We start from the raw sequence: 18,649 nt of genomic DNA, 5'->3' as shown, positions 1-18,649 counted from the left end.
AAAATGGTGAAAAAACCCTAAAAAATAGGGGAAAAATACATTTTGGGTTCCGAAAAATAAGGATAAATAAGAGCAATGTTTGTGAATGTTTGTGGGGACTGAAGCATGAGGATTTGCCTCACTTCAACCCCACCTTCTTGTTCTAGTGTGTCTTTTTCTGTTTTTTCCACATAAAATGATGGTGAAATACCCTATAAATCCATCCAACGATGCACTAAGTAAACGGGGAAGGGTAGAGTAGTTGAAGTATGTTTAAATGCCGTGTGAAATGATGGGAAAGTTGTTGATTTCTATGCATAGCATTTAGGACGGATGATAATTAAAATTAAGAGCTTAGTAGCACGAGGATCACCTCGGTGCTAGGCCCATGCAACGAAGCACGAACAGTAGTTGGAAACCATTAAAAGAATGATTTGCACTTGTGCACAATACTGTTTTGCTAAATGTTTGAGCACTAGACATCCACAAACTGCATAGAGCATGAAAAGAATTTAAGAGTATCGGTGATCAGCTCCTGGACATGCATTGCAATTGTTTTTGGAACGTGACCTACGTTGAGAGGCAGTGAGATACCCATGCTGTAGGCTAGTCGTGGGATCCTAAAGGGGAAATCAAGTAAGGACAATGGTACATTCCTCGATACGTGTATTTGGTACCTTGAGCGACGTTTGTGCGAAATGTCTATATGTTGAGCGACGCATCGAGGGGCCAATCCCCAAGGTGTAGGAGAGTCGCAGAGGGTTGACGGCATTCAGCCATAGGAGGAACCCTATGTGTATGTGATTCGAGCCTTTTGGCTATGTGAAAGGGACTCCCTCTGAGGAGTAATATTGGGTTAGGATCAGTTGGACTACAACGTATTACAAACGCAATGTTTAGGAAGGCAGAGATTTTGATAGACGCTCCTGGCCGTGAGGCCAAGGGGGTTGTCTTGCGCGTAGTGACGAGGCCCGGCTAGTGCATGAGCCAGTGCCGGCCCATTTTTTGGTCCATCATATAGATAGACACACTAAAATATTAATGGTATTAGGGTGCTTGATTCTATGGAAATAGACTAGAGAGGCACAAATAGCCACATATAGATGTTAATGGAATATGAAGTTAGATGTTTCAGGAATAGACTAGAGATGCATATATAAATGCACAAAGATGTCAAAGGAATGCATGCTTAGTGTGTAAAGATAGGATGGATAGAGATATAGAGATATCAATGGAAATGGAATAGTTAAGTGTGAATGTGGAGTGTCCAGACAAAGTTACTATCTACATAAGGCATTGATAAGTAATTGTGAGTAATAGAGATCAAGTTAGTTCACTATGTCAAGGTAGATTGCATAAAGTTAGAGAAGAGATCACAGTAGAGCCATGAGAGAATAGTGAAACGGAGTAAAATAACTCAAAGAGAGGAGATTTCTAAGGGTTTTTAAATTTTAGAAAAAATAATTTTACCTCAAAAAATATTTTCAAATAATTAAAAATTAACCAAAATTTTTTAAATTGAAAGCCAAAATATAAAAACTCCTTTAAAAATCTTAAAAGAAACTCTCAAATTTTTATTTTTCTTATTTTTGATTTAAAATGAAGTACTCTATATCTAATAATCATTTTGGATTGAAAACCAATGTAATGAAGGAGGCTTAGGAGAGAGAAGGATTGAAGGGAGAGACTGCAAGGAGGAGAGAGAAAGAGGAAGATGATGAGAGAAGAAGAGAGAGAAAGACTATCAGAAGAGAAAAAGACAAGAAAACAGAGAGAAAGAGAAGGGAATCCATGAAAGCTGGAAGGAAGGGTAAAAGAGATTTGATTATTGATATACTAATCCCCTAATTGGGTCTCTCAACACCTTAAATACCCATCAAAGTATAACCAAGTATTTCCATGCTAACCCGTGTCCAACCTCTCTATCCCCACTCTTTTACATTCCATCCCAACCTTGAACGTTTTTGCCCTCAAAAACAAAAAAGAGGACTTATTGCTATGACTCACAAGGGAAAGGGGATTGCATAGTAATACTTTATTCAGCATTACAAATGAAAATATAGGTATGGAAAAGTATAATCTCATGTGGAATTGGGGCATACAAATGTGTATATGATGCATACAACATGTCCAAGTTGATAGCGTATGAGTTTGGCCACCAACTCTTAACAATTAGGGGTAGACAAACAGTGGGCAACATGCTATCCAAAACATGCATACTAGAGGAAATTGGTCATAACTTCCTATGGCTAGCTCTGATTAAGCCATATGACATGTGAAAATGAAGCTCTTGAAGCATCCTTTCAGCCCATATAGGTGACACTTGACTTTCATTAATGCAGGGTAAAAATTATTCTATAATAGTGGGTTGTCTACAGTGCAAACCAAGGCAAAGTTAGCTAATCCTCAGTCAAAATTGCACCCTTGAAGTAGGGGGAGGGCTACGAAGGGGAAATGCTAATCGAGGTAGGGCTTTTCCAAAACTATTCCTTCCTTGGGATGCAATAGATAACCTACATGATAAGCATCAAGAGAATAAGGGTCATCCATACAAGCATGGGTCACTGTACTAAGTCCAATGCATCCCGTGTATCATAGAAGTGATGCATGGTGTCATCTTCAAGCACTAATGATGGCACAAGATTCTCACTAATCCACACATTAACAACATTGACTTGTGTATAAACTCATGAGGAACCACTATTCCATGTAGAACTAGAGTAGATGAGGCTACAATCACCACTACATTTGTTGCATCAACTCCGAGGCATTGCATATCCATGATGTCCACATTCATGGCTATTACTAGGCATTCAAAGCCAAGATCCTTGGACTAAAGGGTGTACTTCTCATGAAGTTGCAATGAGATGCACTCATCATGGCATCATCAGTAAGAAGCATCATGTTGCTTAGAGGGATGCTCATGCTGCTCATAGTAATGATTAAGTGGTTGATGATATTGATCACTCCATTGCTGATAGTGATGTTGCTTCCCAAGTACATACTCACATACAGTTGCATGATGTTGCCCATGTACATAAGGCTACCTAGATGGCTGTCCATGCCTATGAACATAATACACCTCATAAGAAAGTGCATAGTCATCAAATACATGCTGTTGCTTATAACATGCACAATCATCATATGGATGTTGACCATAAGTAGGCATATGCCACTCCCTTTGTGCATCAAACCCATGCCAATGGTAATGGTACTCATAATTTCCATGAGAATTCCCATGCTACTGCTCATAATCATATTGAGCTGTCCTTTGAATCGCAGCCATTTGAGCAACTTGAGTAGTAAGGGCTACAAGTTTGTCACTAATTTCCTTGGCTTGTGTGTTGGTGACTAAGATGGTTGAGATCACTCGATCCATCTTCGACATGAATTAAGTATGTTGGTCGAGTAGTTGATTGTGGCTCTCATCCTTTTCTCACTCTCTAGAAGTGTGCAACCTCAAACCTCATTGAGTGAACTCTGATATTCACATTAAATTGCACATCACTAATGTTATGCCTAATTCTCAAATTGTCCAAAAACAACACCACAATGCTGCATCTACTGCAAGAATGGGAATATCATGAAAGGTGGACAATATCCTATAGAAAGTGTGTCTAGTATCCAACTAACATCAATTGTGGACTTTAGCTATGTTAACCAACCCACGTATGGCTCAGTGATTGTGGACATGCAATACACAAGACCAAGGAATAATGGCTATGTTTATGGGCTACAGGTCTACCAACTTCTTCCTCCATAGGCATATTATCAGCAAGTTCCTTTTGGTGGGTAGTACATTGTTGTCATGACTTCTGGGATGCCCATAGGAGGGATGGTGCTACTACAAACACAAGATTGTGGACTAGTGATGTCAAATGGTTATGCTACTTGCAATGGCTATGGGTCATGTGCCAAGGAAATGGCATCCAAAGAACACAAACATGTACACTAGTAGTGCTGATATACCTTTTGAAACAAACAAACAAGTACTTTTGAGGTTACACAACCTTGATTGAGATTTACATAGTAATTATGGTGCTTGTATCCAAACTGGTGTACAACCCTTGACTGAGAGGAGGGCACATTCATGTACATTGCATATGCATAGTAATAATGCCCATGGCTTTTGAGTGCATCTAGTAGCTCAACTCATAAATAATCTCACACACAATAATCCCCCAAACATGGCTTTAGAACTTAGATGCTAAGGATACCCTTGAGATGAACTCCAATCAAGGTCTATCTTCCAATTTAGCCCTTGCTATTTCTCCACAAATTGAGAAAAAAGGTCCAAATATCAATCCATCAACGAATGTGAAGAAAACACTTGAGAAATCCTTGAACCTACCAAAATCTTGAAGGATGGGTTAGGTTCATGAACATGTTTTAGAAACTATTGAGATTTTGCTTTCTTGTTGTCCGTAAAGACTTCAATGGACATACAAGCTCATAAGCTACAAGCATACTTTGTTCAACTAGGAGCATTTGGAAAGAAGCAAGCTGCTGCTCTGCGAGAGGTTTGATTCCTCCTGAAAAGCATGTTTTTGTAGATGATTCAAAGCTGAGACCTATTTATTTGATAATGAACTTGTACCAAAAGAACTTCAACACATTTCTTCACTTTTTGTCCTCCTACAAGACAAGGCCCCATTGTTGTAAATACAAGAATAATAGCTAATATTGGTCTCCATATGCCCATCCATGTGAATACAGTTTTGACATGGGAATGGCCACCACATTTGCAATAGAGTTTGCATAAACAAATGCAAATCCATTACTAATAAAGAACTGAGTGACTTTAGTTCCTTCATGGACAGGCATAGCTTCTGATTCAAATTTCATAGTCTTGGCAATGTCACAAGGTTTCCTGATTCTTTTGGAGTCTCCCGAGTCCCTCCCTTCCTCAGATAACTCTTGTGACGAGGGGGAGGCCTTTGCTATTGTAGTAGCAACAATGGGGATGGATTTATCATTGCCTTCAGGTGATATTGTTTTCTTTCAAAGGCTTCATTGACTTGTTGTTGGCGCTTTTGCTCCTTGGACTAGCACCTACTTTTGTCTATCTAAAATGGGGAGTAATAAAGAAATGCATCAAGTTATGGAATGTGTTTGATCATGCACAAACCCTCTTATAGTTGGCTATGATCCAATTACTTGATGAGGAATTTCACCATTTTCTTCCTGCAAATAACAACTATGTGGATCCAGAATATGTATTTAGCAAGCTCTAGGTCCTTATCCTTGTGAGAAAGAAGGTGTTGTGGTGAATTATTACACTCTACAAGTTGAGACTGTTGCATCTCAAAGCTTTAAGGGCGATGACATGGATGAAGAGGTTGTGGTAGTTAAAGCTATTTCAGATCTAAACTTCATGATTGAGCTTCTTCTGGGAGATGTAACCAAAGGTGAGAGAACTTTTGAGAATGCCTATTGTAACTAGAGAAATTATAACTAGAGAAGAGCAGCAAAACTTTCCTAGAACAACAATGCAACTCTTGCAAAAATAGGGGGCCTTGCTAAGACCAAGAAGATTTTTTTTGTATGCAACCAAGCGTGATCACCATCTGTATGAAAGAAAATGGGTTCCTAACTCAGAGCTTGCTCTTAAAACCCCTAAGGAGAAGGCTGATGTAGGCTCCTATGCTATTTCATCTAAAGATTACTTTGCAAAAAATTGTATCCTCTAGGTCAGAAGATTCCTTAACTCCTGTTATGGGTAATGCAAAAACAAAGAAGGCTTTCCCTTTTTCCATTGGACTTGAGAATCCATGGGAGCTCCTCAAGAATGAAGAAGAAAACTAACTATAGTCAAAACTCTCTAAGACCAAGAAGAGTTTTTTTGTATGCAACCAAGCGTGATCACCATCTGTATGAAAGAAAGTGGGTTCCTAACTTAGAGACTACTCTTAAAACCCCGAAGGAGAAGGCTGTTGTAGGCTCCTATGCTATTTCATCTGAAGATTGCTTTGCAAAAAAATTGTATCCTCTAGGTCAGAAGATTCCTTAACTCCTATTATGGGTAATGCAGAAACAAAGAACACTTTTCCCTTTTTCCATTGGACTTGAGAATCCATGGGAGCTCCTCAAGAATGAAGAAGAAAACTCTCCTTTGAAAAGTAACTATAGTCAAAACTCTCTGCAAGTCTCGTGAGTCTTCTTTACCTAAGAACCCCTAAAAATTTACCTCAAAGTTGAAAACGAGCCACCAATTTTGACTTGAGTACCTCCAACTTGGCCATGGCTCCTGTGAGAACTCCAATAAAGGGTACCATCACCTTGTGGTACTCCATTAAAGCTTCTTACAACTCTTGTCCCTGTTGTACCTGTGTGACTATGTTTTTTTGCAAAATCTAACTAGATAAGAGAAAATAGAAGGAAGAAGGGACTAAAGATAGAGGTTCTAATAACAACTGTAATGAAGGAGACCTAGGAGAGAGGAGGAAATCAAGAGACTGTAGAGAGGAGAGAGAAAGAGGAAGAAGAGAGAGGAATACAGGAAAAGAGAGGGACTATAAGGAAGGGTAAAAGAGACTCGATTATTGATAAATTGATCCCGTGATTGGGTCTTTTAACACCTTAAATACCCGATCAGTATAACTAGGTATTTTCATGCTAACCTATGTCCTATCCATCTATCCCCAATCTTTTACAACCAAACATCATACTTCTGTAACTAACTTCTTTTTTAATACAAAGTTTGGTTGAAAAAGGTTATTGAATGAGGAGAGAGAACGAATCAGAGAAAATCCTTCGTAGATAATAGAAAATAGATAAAATGAGATTGAAAAAGTGAAAAGAGAATATAAATATTTTACTATTCTTCTCTTCACTTGTCCTTATATTAAGGAGGGTGAAAGGGCCCATTTTTTAGTTCATTTTTTCCTAATATGTTCTCCACTCATTGAAGTTGATAGAGCATGTATTGATGTTGCGAAGGGAGGTTAGGAAATATAAGCTATTTCTAGGGCAATTCACTAGCTTACTAGTATCCACGAATAGAAAGTTGTGCATCTCAGCTCATTGCCTCATCGAGTGTTATCTATTGAGGTTGTATTTCAACTACTATGATGTAATATCATTGTTGTTATTTGTGAGCTTTTCTTTTTTGAAATATCATTTACTCTCTCGCATGTGCATACATACCTCTCTCTCTCTCTCTATTTTCTCATTCAAAGTTATATAAGGTTGTAATGAAGTAAACATAGGGCATATATTTTAAAGATTTTTAATAATGCTTGGTGCTACATTGGTCCAAGTTTAAAATGCATAAAGGACATTTGTTAGCCATGTTTTGATTAATAAACAAGTCTCTTTTCACCTTACAAGATTCTCTCTCTAACTTTCATAGCTTCCAACCATTTCTCTCTCCTTCATCTCTCTTTCTCCCTCTTGTCTTAGTCTTTCTCTCTCTAAATTTCATAGCTTCCAACCATTCCTCTCTCCTTCATGTCACTTTCTCCCTCTTGTCTTAGTTTGTCTCTCTTCTTTGCGCTCCCTTTCTATCTCTTCTATAGCTTCCTTCTCTCTTTTTGTTCTCTCCTTTACAAAGATTCAAACTAATATAATATATTAATAAGCACATAATAATTTTTTGTAAGTAATTACTAGTTCTTTCTTATTTATAGCTTATTGTTTCCATTTAACATATTTACTTTAAAGTTTCAAAAATTATGTTGTGATTTAAATGTAATGAACATATAAAATACATCCCTTTCTTTCTCTATGTCTCTATACATACACACATGGATGTATGTATAAGAGATACACTCTCTTTCTGTGTGTGTGTGTGTGTGTGTGTGTGTGTGTGTGTGTGTGTGTGTGTGTGTGTGTGTGTGTGTGTGTGTGTGTGTGTGTGTGTGTGTGTGTGTGTGTGTGTGTGTGTGTGTGTGTGTGTGTGTGTGTGTGTGTGTGTGTGTGTGTGTGTGTGTGTGTGTGTGTGTGTGTGTGTGTGTGTGTGTGTGTGTGTGTGTGTGTGTGTGTGTGTGTGTGTGTGTGTGTGTGTGTGTGTGTGTGTGTGTGTGTGTGTGTGTGTGTGTGTGTGTGTGTGTGTGTGTGTGTGTGTGTGTGTGTAATTTGAACAAGAGTGTTTTAATATTCATATATTACATACCACTATTTTGATTATTGTTTCAACTTTTATGTATTATGTTTTATTATCTTACGTATCATTTATATGAAATCCAATCTTCTATATCACAAAGGCCACTCTTTTGAATTTCATCCAAGACATATAAGACTTTTAGAAACTACAAGACAAAGATTTAGGCTCCAAAAAAGAGTGAGGATTTAATGTTTTCGACATTTACAAAATTGAATTTTAAAATCACAAGCTTTTGGTAACATTGATCCTTTTTACACCTTTGCATGTTCTTGGTCTATACAATGTTCCATTTGCCTTTCCCTATCAGCATCCACAAATATATTTGTTTGATGTAGACTTATCCATGGTTTATATGGAAATTTATATGCAATATAAATAAGATAGAAATTAGTATAGTTTTCCTTGCAAAATGTTCATGCAGCAACAAATGATGAAACTCACAATGCGCATCACAATCTCTTAGAGACATAGGAAATCATAGTGATATGCTTTTAGAAGTTTCATCATATCAAGTTTGTCCAAGTGGTGCTTAATTCAATGAAACCATTGTTATACATGATGAACATGTAGATCTTACAACATTCTCTATTGTTCCTCTACTAAAACTTGAGGGAAACTATTGCTATGTCATGGAGGGAGAAATGTAAATAGATTATGTGGGATGTTCCTTTCTTAATGTTGATGTTGTTCAAGAACAAAAAGTGATTAGCATGAATTGTTGCATGGTTTTGAAGAGATAGGGTGATGTGATCGTTTTTCTTTTCACAAAATGGGGGATTTTGCTTCCTTTTGCATGACTTGCATGAGTTGGACAATCATCTTGCTATGAGTATATCGAGTTTCAAAGAACAAAAGGTGCTTTTTGTTGGGACTCTCAAGAAATTCTACATACATTAATCTACATTGCTTTGGAATGTGGAGGGTAAGATTGTGCATTTGTTCTAAAAAAGGTTAAGTTAATCTACTATCATTGTAGGAACTACCTCAATTTTTGCAAAATCTATTAGATCATCATCATAGTATAGTTGTGAAATTAAAAATGAAATCCATGAGTAAAATAGTAACATTTCAATTATTCTAATGAATGAGGCTGAGAGGAGAGAGGACAATGAGCATAAGAGAAATATAGATAGGAAGAAGAAGAGAGAGAAATACTAGAAGAGGAGAGAGAAATAAAAAAAGGGGAGGAGGAAGGAAGCCATGGAAGCTGAAGGAGAAGGTGAAGAGTTAGTTCTTGATTATATCTGGGATGCCCTAAACTAGGTCTCTTATACTTTATATACCCTAGCCAATGTGATTAGTTATCTAATCCCTGGTTCCTGTGTATCCTACTCATTATATTCCATCCCCAACTTGAAAGCTTTTGCCCTCAAAATCAAAAGACAAGTGGAAGGACTTGATAGAGTGATTAAGGAGTAGGGGTGTAGAATAGTCCTCTCATCCACATTACAATGAGAAGATTGGATGAAGACTATGGACAGAATGATGTCTACTATAAGCTTGTTGAGTTAAATATGACATAACTTTTGATGGGCTACTCCAAATGGGATATGCCACATGTCAAAATGGAGCTTATAAGCATGTGGATGTAATTGAGGTAGGTACAAAACTATTCTAAAATAGTGTGGAGTCAAAAAGGGAATAGTTACTATTTAGTCCATTGGGCCTCTTGGAGGTGAGAAAACTCATTCACTGTAATGAACGGGGATCACGGGAATATGGCATGGGAACATACCAGTCACACTGACGGTATATAAGGTGTAAGAGGGTATTTTGAGGCATCACAGAAATTATCAAGAAACTCTCTTTTCACCTTCTCAAGCTCCCATGGCTTCCTCTTCTTCTTCCTCTTTCCCTTTTTCTCTCTCTTCTTCTTGCCTTTCTCTCTCCTCTCCCTCTTCTTTTGCAATCCTTCTCTCTCTCTTTCCCCTTAGTTAGGACAGTTAGGTCTCCTTCATTACAAGTGGTATCAGAGCTTTGTCCTTGATCCTTCTCTTTCCCCATAGATTTAGGGCTCTCACAGTTTCCCACAGGTAGAAAGCTCCAATTACATCTCTTTCACAGGTACACAGGAGTACTCAGGCAGGCTGTAAGCCCTCTTGAAGACTGTGGTAGCCTTTCTTGGAGCTTTCCCAAGAACCATGGATAAATCTGGAGGCGGGCAGACAAATTTGACAGGTCGTCACTAATTTTCATGCAAGTTTTTTAGGGTTTTGGGCAAAAAGGAGGGCAGCACAGTTAGAGAAGGCCAAAAACTCAGTTACTTTTCCAGAAGACCTTCTCTCTCCTTTTTTCCCAAGCTGCCATGGAAGCTCCATCTCAAGAAACTCAGAAATTTTGCTCCTCCTCCTCTTCCTCAGCAAGATTGGCTGGTCCTAAGGTGTCCCCCTCAGTGGGAGGAGCACATTGAGTAGCAGCACCCCTGGTCTAACCCTGCTTGTGGCCCCCAGGAGTAGCCTGATATTTGTGGCGCAAAAAACGGGCTGCTTTTTGGCCTGCAGGGCAGCCCCCCCATCCCTCCCCTCCTTCCTGGCTTCGGTCCTGGCCCTTGGCAACCTTCTTGGGCAACATCAGTGACATCTTCCTCAACCCTTGGACTCCCCTTTTGCACTCAAGAAACCATGGTCTAGTGCAGTCCATGGTAGCCATGGAACCTTGGCATCAAGCTCAAAAATCCTAAAGATTTTGGTCTCTCCTTGGTCCCTAGGAGTCCCTCTTCAACATTGCTCAAGATTTCAGCCGCCATCAAGAAGAATGGGAAGAAGATTACAAGCAAGATTTGAAGGCATGCACTTGTGGGCAGCCATGGCTATGGAGTAGGACCTCAATTTCAGCAAGAACTCTCATGGGGAGGTCCTGAACCATCCTGCCCCAAGCTTGATTTCACCCTTTCTTGAGGAAGCATACCCATTTTGGAGCCATGGAGCATTTGGGATCAAATGGAGCTCTCATGGAGGACTGAGGTGGCATCAGTGGTGGTTGGCTACCTTCTTCTCCAAAAGACTCAAGGTAACTGATTCTTGGCTCGCATTCTCTCCGTTTAAGCCTCTTGTTAAATCTCATCCATTTGTTTGAGAGAATGTATGAGTCCAAGTAGATAATAGGAGACCCAAACCTTGAATGCATGCTGATTAATTGATGGGACCTAAAACGGGCTGGCACTGGCTCATGCACTAGCCGGACCTCTATCATGTGCTCAACAACCCCATGGCCTCGTGTCCAGGAGCGTGGATGACACACACATCATCTTCCTAAACATCTTGCGTTTGTATCACATCTCGTAGTCCAACTCTAACCCACTTAACACTCCTTAGAGGGAGTCCCTACACATTGCCAAATAGCACAAAGTATAAACATAGGAGGTCCTCCCACGGCTGACTGCTGCTACCTCACTGCGACTCTCCTACATCTTGGGGATTGGCCCCTCGATGCATCGCTAAACATATATAACACAACATCGCACATAGTTTCCTCAAGGTACCAATTGATCGTATCCAGGAATGTACCATACCTCACTTTACTTTCCCCTTAGACCCAATGCCTAGCCTACAGCTTAGGATATCCTTACTCACTCAACGTCGGTCACGATCCTCTAGAAAGCAATTGCCATGCATCCAGGAGGTATTGTCCGATATCCTTTATCATTTTATGCTTCATGCAAATTGTGAATGTCCATGTGCTCAAACAATTAAGAAAATCAGCATTTGTGCTTAGTACAAAAGCATTCTTTCAATGATTTTGACTATCGCTCGTATGCGGCGTTGCATGAACCTAGCACCGAGAAACCCTCGTGCTACTAGGTCCTTAATCTTTAATTATCGACCAATCTAAATGGTATGCATAAAAACCAACAATCTTTTCATCATTTCATTCAACATTTAAACACCTTTCATACACTCTACCCCGTCACCCGTTTAGGTTGTGCATTATTGATCGGTGTAGGGTTCATTTCCATATTTTTATTGTATGAAAAGCAATAAAAACTCACTAAAACATAGAGGTAGGGCTGAAGTGAGGGTAAACCTCATACTTCAGACCCCCCATACATCCACAAACATGGATCTTATTTTTCCTTAATTTTCAGCACTCAAAATCTATTTTTCCTCATTTTTCCTATTTTTCTTGTATTTTTTTACAATATTAAATAACTAAAAATTCAAAATGAGTTTTGGGCTATGGCCCTTAGGTTCATTTGCAGCAAAACCACAAATTTAGTTGGTGTGTCTTATTATATTTTCCACTTATATATCAAAAAACACCCAATTTTCCCATATTTCGCGTGTTTTACGGGTTTTACCCTATTAATTTCAACCACAACACTTATGATTTTCTGATTTTCTGAGCATAAATTGATCAAGCTCATAGCAACCAACATTATATTGCATAATCATCCCATGGGAGCAAATATCCATTAAGCAAATTGCATAAACCATAAATTCCCTTTGTAAAAATGAGATTACCGTTCTTTGCGGGTTACAGGTTTTTATTTGCCATATCTCGGGACTGATTTCTAGCAGTCATTAATGCTCATGATAGTCCACAATCAGCAATATTTATTCCTCTTACACCATGGAGCAATCCGGTCTTCATTGGACAAGCATCCGTCATCCATTCTTCTTCTTCTTCTTCACCACATGAATCTGCCCTTAGAAGAGAGAGAGGGAGGAGACAGAAAGACTGAAATCAAAGATCTTCATAGAGACCACCATTGGAGGAGTGAAGCACGATGATATGCTCAGTATCCAGGGGGAATGAAGGGCAATCATCATCTGCAGGGGTTGTATGCAACCTCCATCTCCCATGATCAACAAAGAGGGCGCAAATTTCGGCGCCTGTAGACATCACGTTTTCTCCTCCTTGATCACGATTTTTTCATCCACATTTCATGTGGCATAAAATTTGGGCCCCAAAGGTCATGCCCATTTGACCACTCTAATGTCCACCTTTTCGCATCTTGACCAGTTCTTGGCTCCTTCCCTGTCCGGACTTCAAATTGAGCTCTGAAAAATCTTGGGCGTTTGGCTTGACATCCCACATTGGTCGGTAACTCTTGTCAACCTGCACGACAGTCTGAAAATTTATGAAAAATCAACAAGTGTCGCTCGGGCGCCTTTAAAGCACTTTGACGCTTAAAATCGTCCTAGATCGAGCCGCCGCCTTTGACGTTGAATATTTTTCCCTTGATATTCGTAATTTTTAGCTATTTTTAAGCACTTATCGGCATCAAAATTTCGCTTTCATTGGCGACCACGGGATAGGGCGACTCAGCCCGTCGAATCCCATAATAGATCTGCACAAAACAACCAAAGGAAGCATCAAGCTGATACAAAGTAGATACGTATTAAACACAGCACAATGCTCACCCTACCCCCTGACAAAACCAAGGCATGACATCCACAAGGAGTAGGCCTAGCATAATCTGATAAAAGGTCCGAAGCTAGTCACTAACCGACTGCTCCAATACGACCAAACTAAAAAGAACTAGCAAAGAGGTTGCCCTAAGTGGTGGTCTGAACTACCTACCTAACTAAGGACAACACAATCAGGAGCTCCTACTAGGTGAGGACTCCTATAGCCTGATCAAGAAGTATTTTCTTGTAGCACATTTCTTCTTTTAGGGTTTTTTATTTTTCCATACTCGGGTATGTAAAAAGGAGGGAGCTGAGCGTAATGACCCAAGGAGAACAGGGCATCGGCCTCAGGACCTGACTCGGTACCCAAGAACCTACCAAGCCCTCGCAAGGCGACACTTAATCCTTTTTTGTACGCTCGCTTTTATTTTCGCTCCAACCTTCCTTGATTTCTTCTTTTCCAGCAAGATGCCACCCCTAGGAAGACAAGGCATTGGCCCCGGGTCTGACTCGTCCCCAGGAACCTACCAGGCCTTCGCAAGGCGATGATCAATTGCTTATAAATTTTCATTTCTTTTCATTTCGTTTATAGGGGTTAGAACCCCTTTTTACACACCTTTGTAAGTATTAATTTTATTTTCAGATATTCAGGGTTTTATCTTCCCTATCATCATTATTTTTCTTCTGGCAGGCTTCTCTAACTGCCTCACAACTAACAAGAACTCCTAGAACGGCTGCCTAGCCGGCCAGCAGAACAGGGTCACTAGGACTTCCGTCTAAAGCAAATCTTTCAATGCTTGACAATGTCTTTACAGGAGGCAATGACTACTCCAACCTCCCTCAAACATACTTAACCTAAACCTGGGACTTCATGCCTTGGACGCCGGTCCCCAACAAGAAAAGAAAAAACCCCCTTAATAAGTACACAACCACATAAAGCATAAAAACCACAGTACTCATAAAGGAGGGATATCACCTGGATAGGGCCACAAGAAGCTTCCACGCAACAAAAGGCTCATTCCAAGCTCTTCTTCAAACCTGTCTAGCACAGTACTCAAACAAGAAACTATTAACCGCACCTGCACTAAACAGACAACTGGCCCTCTTGGCCTAATGAAATAAAGTACTTCACCACAAAACTTAATCGGCCCTCTTGGCCTAACGAGATAAAACAAAGCAGCACCTACACATCCTTCCCTGGAATAGCACAGATATACAACAATAGGTTCCTTTCCAAGGAGGAAAAAACAGGCTCATAGCCCTAAACTAAATGCATAAGGTTATGGCCCATCCCTCCTACATATAGAGCAAGAGGCGTACGCATAACATGTTGTCTAATTAACCTATGGGTCCAGGATAACAACAGTAGATTGGTCTCAGCTACTCTTTGCATCACCCATATCAACCATCATTTGCCATATATTGCGTGTTCTGATAACATTCCCCACAAGCGACCGGGTCCTGTTTCATCATTGATCACAATATCCAAACTAGGACCACAATTAAAGAAGAGGTCTTCCTCATAAGCAAGATTGGCCAATGAATCCGCAAACTGATTCTAGTAACGTGGAATCAGCTGAAGAGACACTCTCTCAAACTCCTCAAGTAGGATCATAGCAGTCCGATGATACATACAAAGAATGGGATTCCGCACTGTGTATGTCCCATCTAGCTGATTCAGGATCAACTGGGAATCCCCTTTTACTAACAATCGAGGAATACCACCTTGCTTGGAAATATGCAGTCCCATAATCAAGGCTTTATACTCCGCCATATTGTTAGTGAATCCTACCCCGAGATAAGCAGCTAACTTCATCATAACTCTATGTAGGGGATCTCGGATTACTACTCCAACACTCCTGTTTTTATTAGGGCCCCTGGATGCTCCGTCAAAATATAATGTATACGTCCACAATGGGTTTACATAGCTGGCCATCACGAACTCCTCTATTCGTAATTATGGTAATCAAAGTTTAGCATGTTGAGAGGATGAACGGATGGCTCCATCCCACCTTCTTCATTGAACTCAATAGGGATACTCGTCTACAGTCGTAAGCAGTGATGGCAGAAGACTTTAATCTTCCACACAAAGGTTCTGTCTTCTTTCTCAATCACTTTATATCCTTTGCTCCACCAGATGATTTTCCCCTGATGGTATCTTTGCTCCAGATATGGGTGCTCCAAATAAGGGATTAACCGACCCATCAACCAACTTTTAAGCTCTTTTGCAGGTCTCAAATCATCCCCAGCATGGACCTGCAATGCATTTCTCTATATTAGCATACTTAGAAGTAATAAGGTTTAATCTTATTAAGATTAACCTTATTCTTAAACTCTACTCCTTGTAAATCAGCTAATAGGGCTGTAGACCTATTCTTCCCTAACCTAACAATCTTGTAGGGGCCATCTCATTTAGGTTCCAGCTTCCCTGGAAACAGCTCCCTACGCGCATCATAATAGAGGACTAATTGGCCTTTTTTAAAGGTATATTTCTTCGCTCTAAGGTCATGCAACTGCTTCATCCGACGCTTAGCAACCTCCTGGTGTAATAAGCTCTGCAACTTTAGCTCATCCAGGTGGGCTATAGTCGTGAAACATTCAAAAAGGAAATCCTTGTCTCCCAAAGAATGGTTAATTGCAAACCGTATGGTCGGCAATTCAATTTCAAGGGGTAACACACACTCTTCCCCATAAACCAATTTGAATGGAGTATGGCCGGTAGCTCGCTTGAATGTTGTATTATACACCCATACTGCCACATACAACTTCTTGTCCCAGTCTCGTTTCTTCTCAGAGACTATCTTAGATAAGATACCCACAAGCTGCTTATTAGTACTTTCCACTTGCCCGTTTGCTTGCGGATTATAAGGAGTCGTTTTATTGTGCTTGATTTGCCAAGCCTCAGTCAAGCTTTTGATCACTTTGTTCAGGAAATGGGTTCCACGGTCCGACACTAATTCCCTCAGTGGACCAAAGCGGCAGATAATCTGCTCTAACAGGACACTTGCAGTCTCTTTTGCATTGTCCTGCCTCGTCACCCGTGCTTCTGACCATTTTGTAAAATAATCAGTGGCCACTATAATATACCTCTTTTGGGTAGTAGACGACGGGGTGATAGGACCCACAAAATCAATGCCCCACTTCTCAAACAGAAGGATAGCCATGATAGGCATAAGTGGGCGTTTCCTATTTTCTCTACTGTCATGCCTGTGACATGTATCGCATTTCTTAACATACTCAAAAGAACCTTGGAAGATGGACGGCCACCAATATCCTGCTCTTAATGCTTTCTGCGCTGTCAACCGTCCCGCGAAGTGCCCTCCACATGCAGAGTCATGACACTCCTCCAAGATAAAAGGAACCTCGTCAGGCATCACACATCGGCGGTAGATATCATCAACACCCTGTCGATATAGTGTCCCTGCGATCAAGGAAAACTTCAAAGCTTGCTGTTTGATTTTCCTCCTTTCAGACTTTGACAAACCAGCTCCCGTCTCTCCTGTTGATAGATAGTGTGTAATAGCAGCATACCAAGATGGGATAGAAGCTATATCAATTTTAAACATTTCCTCAATATCACTTCCCTCAGCTAAGATCTCTTTCGGCTCCCTGAAATCCACAAGGCATTCCACAATACCTTGCAACCTCGGTGGCTTACTCTTAATCTCATAGTCGAACTCCTGCAAAGTGATTAACCACTTTGCCAAACGATCAAGCGGTTGCAGCTTGTTCATAAGCAATCTAAGTCCTTTCGCCTTTGTATAGAATACTACCTTTTCATAGAGGATGTAGTGCTTGAATTTCTTAGTCCCAAAGACCATCGCAAGACACAACTTCTCCATGTAGGTATAATTGATCTCTGAAATGCCCAATTTTCGACTAGCAAAAGCTATCAGGTGATACCACTTTTCCTCCCAGATTTGGACTCAACAGCAGCTAATACTATGCATGGTGGCTGTTGAAAATATATAGAACACCTCTCCTCTTTTAGGTGCTTTTAAAATGGGTGCTTTAGTGAGCTCCTGCTTCACATCCTCAAATGATACTTTGTAAGCATCACTCCATGCAAATAGACAGTTATAGGATAATAAATTCGTTAGTGGCAAGGTTCGTTCTGCCAAGGCATTTATAAATCTCCGATAATACCCTATTGATGACAGAAAGCTATGAACCTCTTTTGGAGTACGTGACGGACTCATAGCGACTATGACCTTGATCTTTTCAGGGTCAGTTGCTATCCCTACTGAACTGACCACATGGCCTAGCAATAGCCCATAAGGTATTCCAAAGACACACTTCCGTGGGTTAAGAGCGATACAAAATTGTCTGCAACGCTCAAAGCATTTTCTTAAGATAACCAGCATCCTTTCCCTTATAGTTGGCTACCCCCAGGTCATCGATAAATACTTTCAACTCATCTGGGGAGATGTCACCAAAGGTCTTGTCTGCTGTTCGTTGCCATGATCCAGGTGCATTGCATAAACCAAAGGCCATCACATGGTATGCAAAAGTATTGAAGACAGTAATAAAAGTCATTTTCAACTTGTCTTCTTCTGCAATTGCCATTTGGTTATATCCCACAAAGCAATCCATAAACGAATATATCTCCCTACCCGCTAATTGATCCAAAATCTGGTCAATAAACGGCAACGGGTAGTAATCCTTAACTGTCTGCTTATTCAGCTCTCTAAAATCCACACATAATCAGATCTAGTTGTTTTTGTTATTCCTGATAATAGTGAGTGAACACCATTCTGTGTGTTGAACACGGAAGATCAAACTAGCTTTCCTTAACTTCTGTAACTTTTCAAACAGCCCGTCCCTCAATTCAAAAGGCATACGCCTTACCTTTTGATGCACAGGACGACTGCCATCTTTTACAAGAATAGTATGAATAGCTAGGCTGGGAGGAATGCCTCTCAGCTCATCATAACTCCAAGCAAAGATATCGCGGAACTCTTGGATCAAGGACACATAGTCCTCCCTTTCTGCTGAACTGAGCATGGAACCTAATTTAATTGGCCGCAAATCATTCAGCGTGCCAAGGTCCAACTCAATCACATCCACGTCTCTTATCCTATCTTGCGGCTCTATCGGCTCATTTAGAGTTATCTGATAGATATCCTCTGTAGTGGACCCCTCTTTAGATTCATCACTGGATGCTGTCTCACTACGAGATGGATCGTCTGCTGTCTCTAATTTCGTAGAAGATAAA

Source organism: Lygodium microphyllum, chromosome 9, assembly GCF_053477565.2.
Source record: "Lygodium microphyllum isolate KBCC chromosome 9, Lygodium_microphyllum_v1.1.10, whole genome shotgun sequence".
NCBI lineage: Eukaryota > Viridiplantae > Streptophyta > Polypodiopsida > Schizaeales > Lygodiaceae > Lygodium > Lygodium microphyllum.
The sequence above is the reverse complement of the archived record's forward strand: the minus strand, read 5'-3'. Positions refer to the sequence as shown.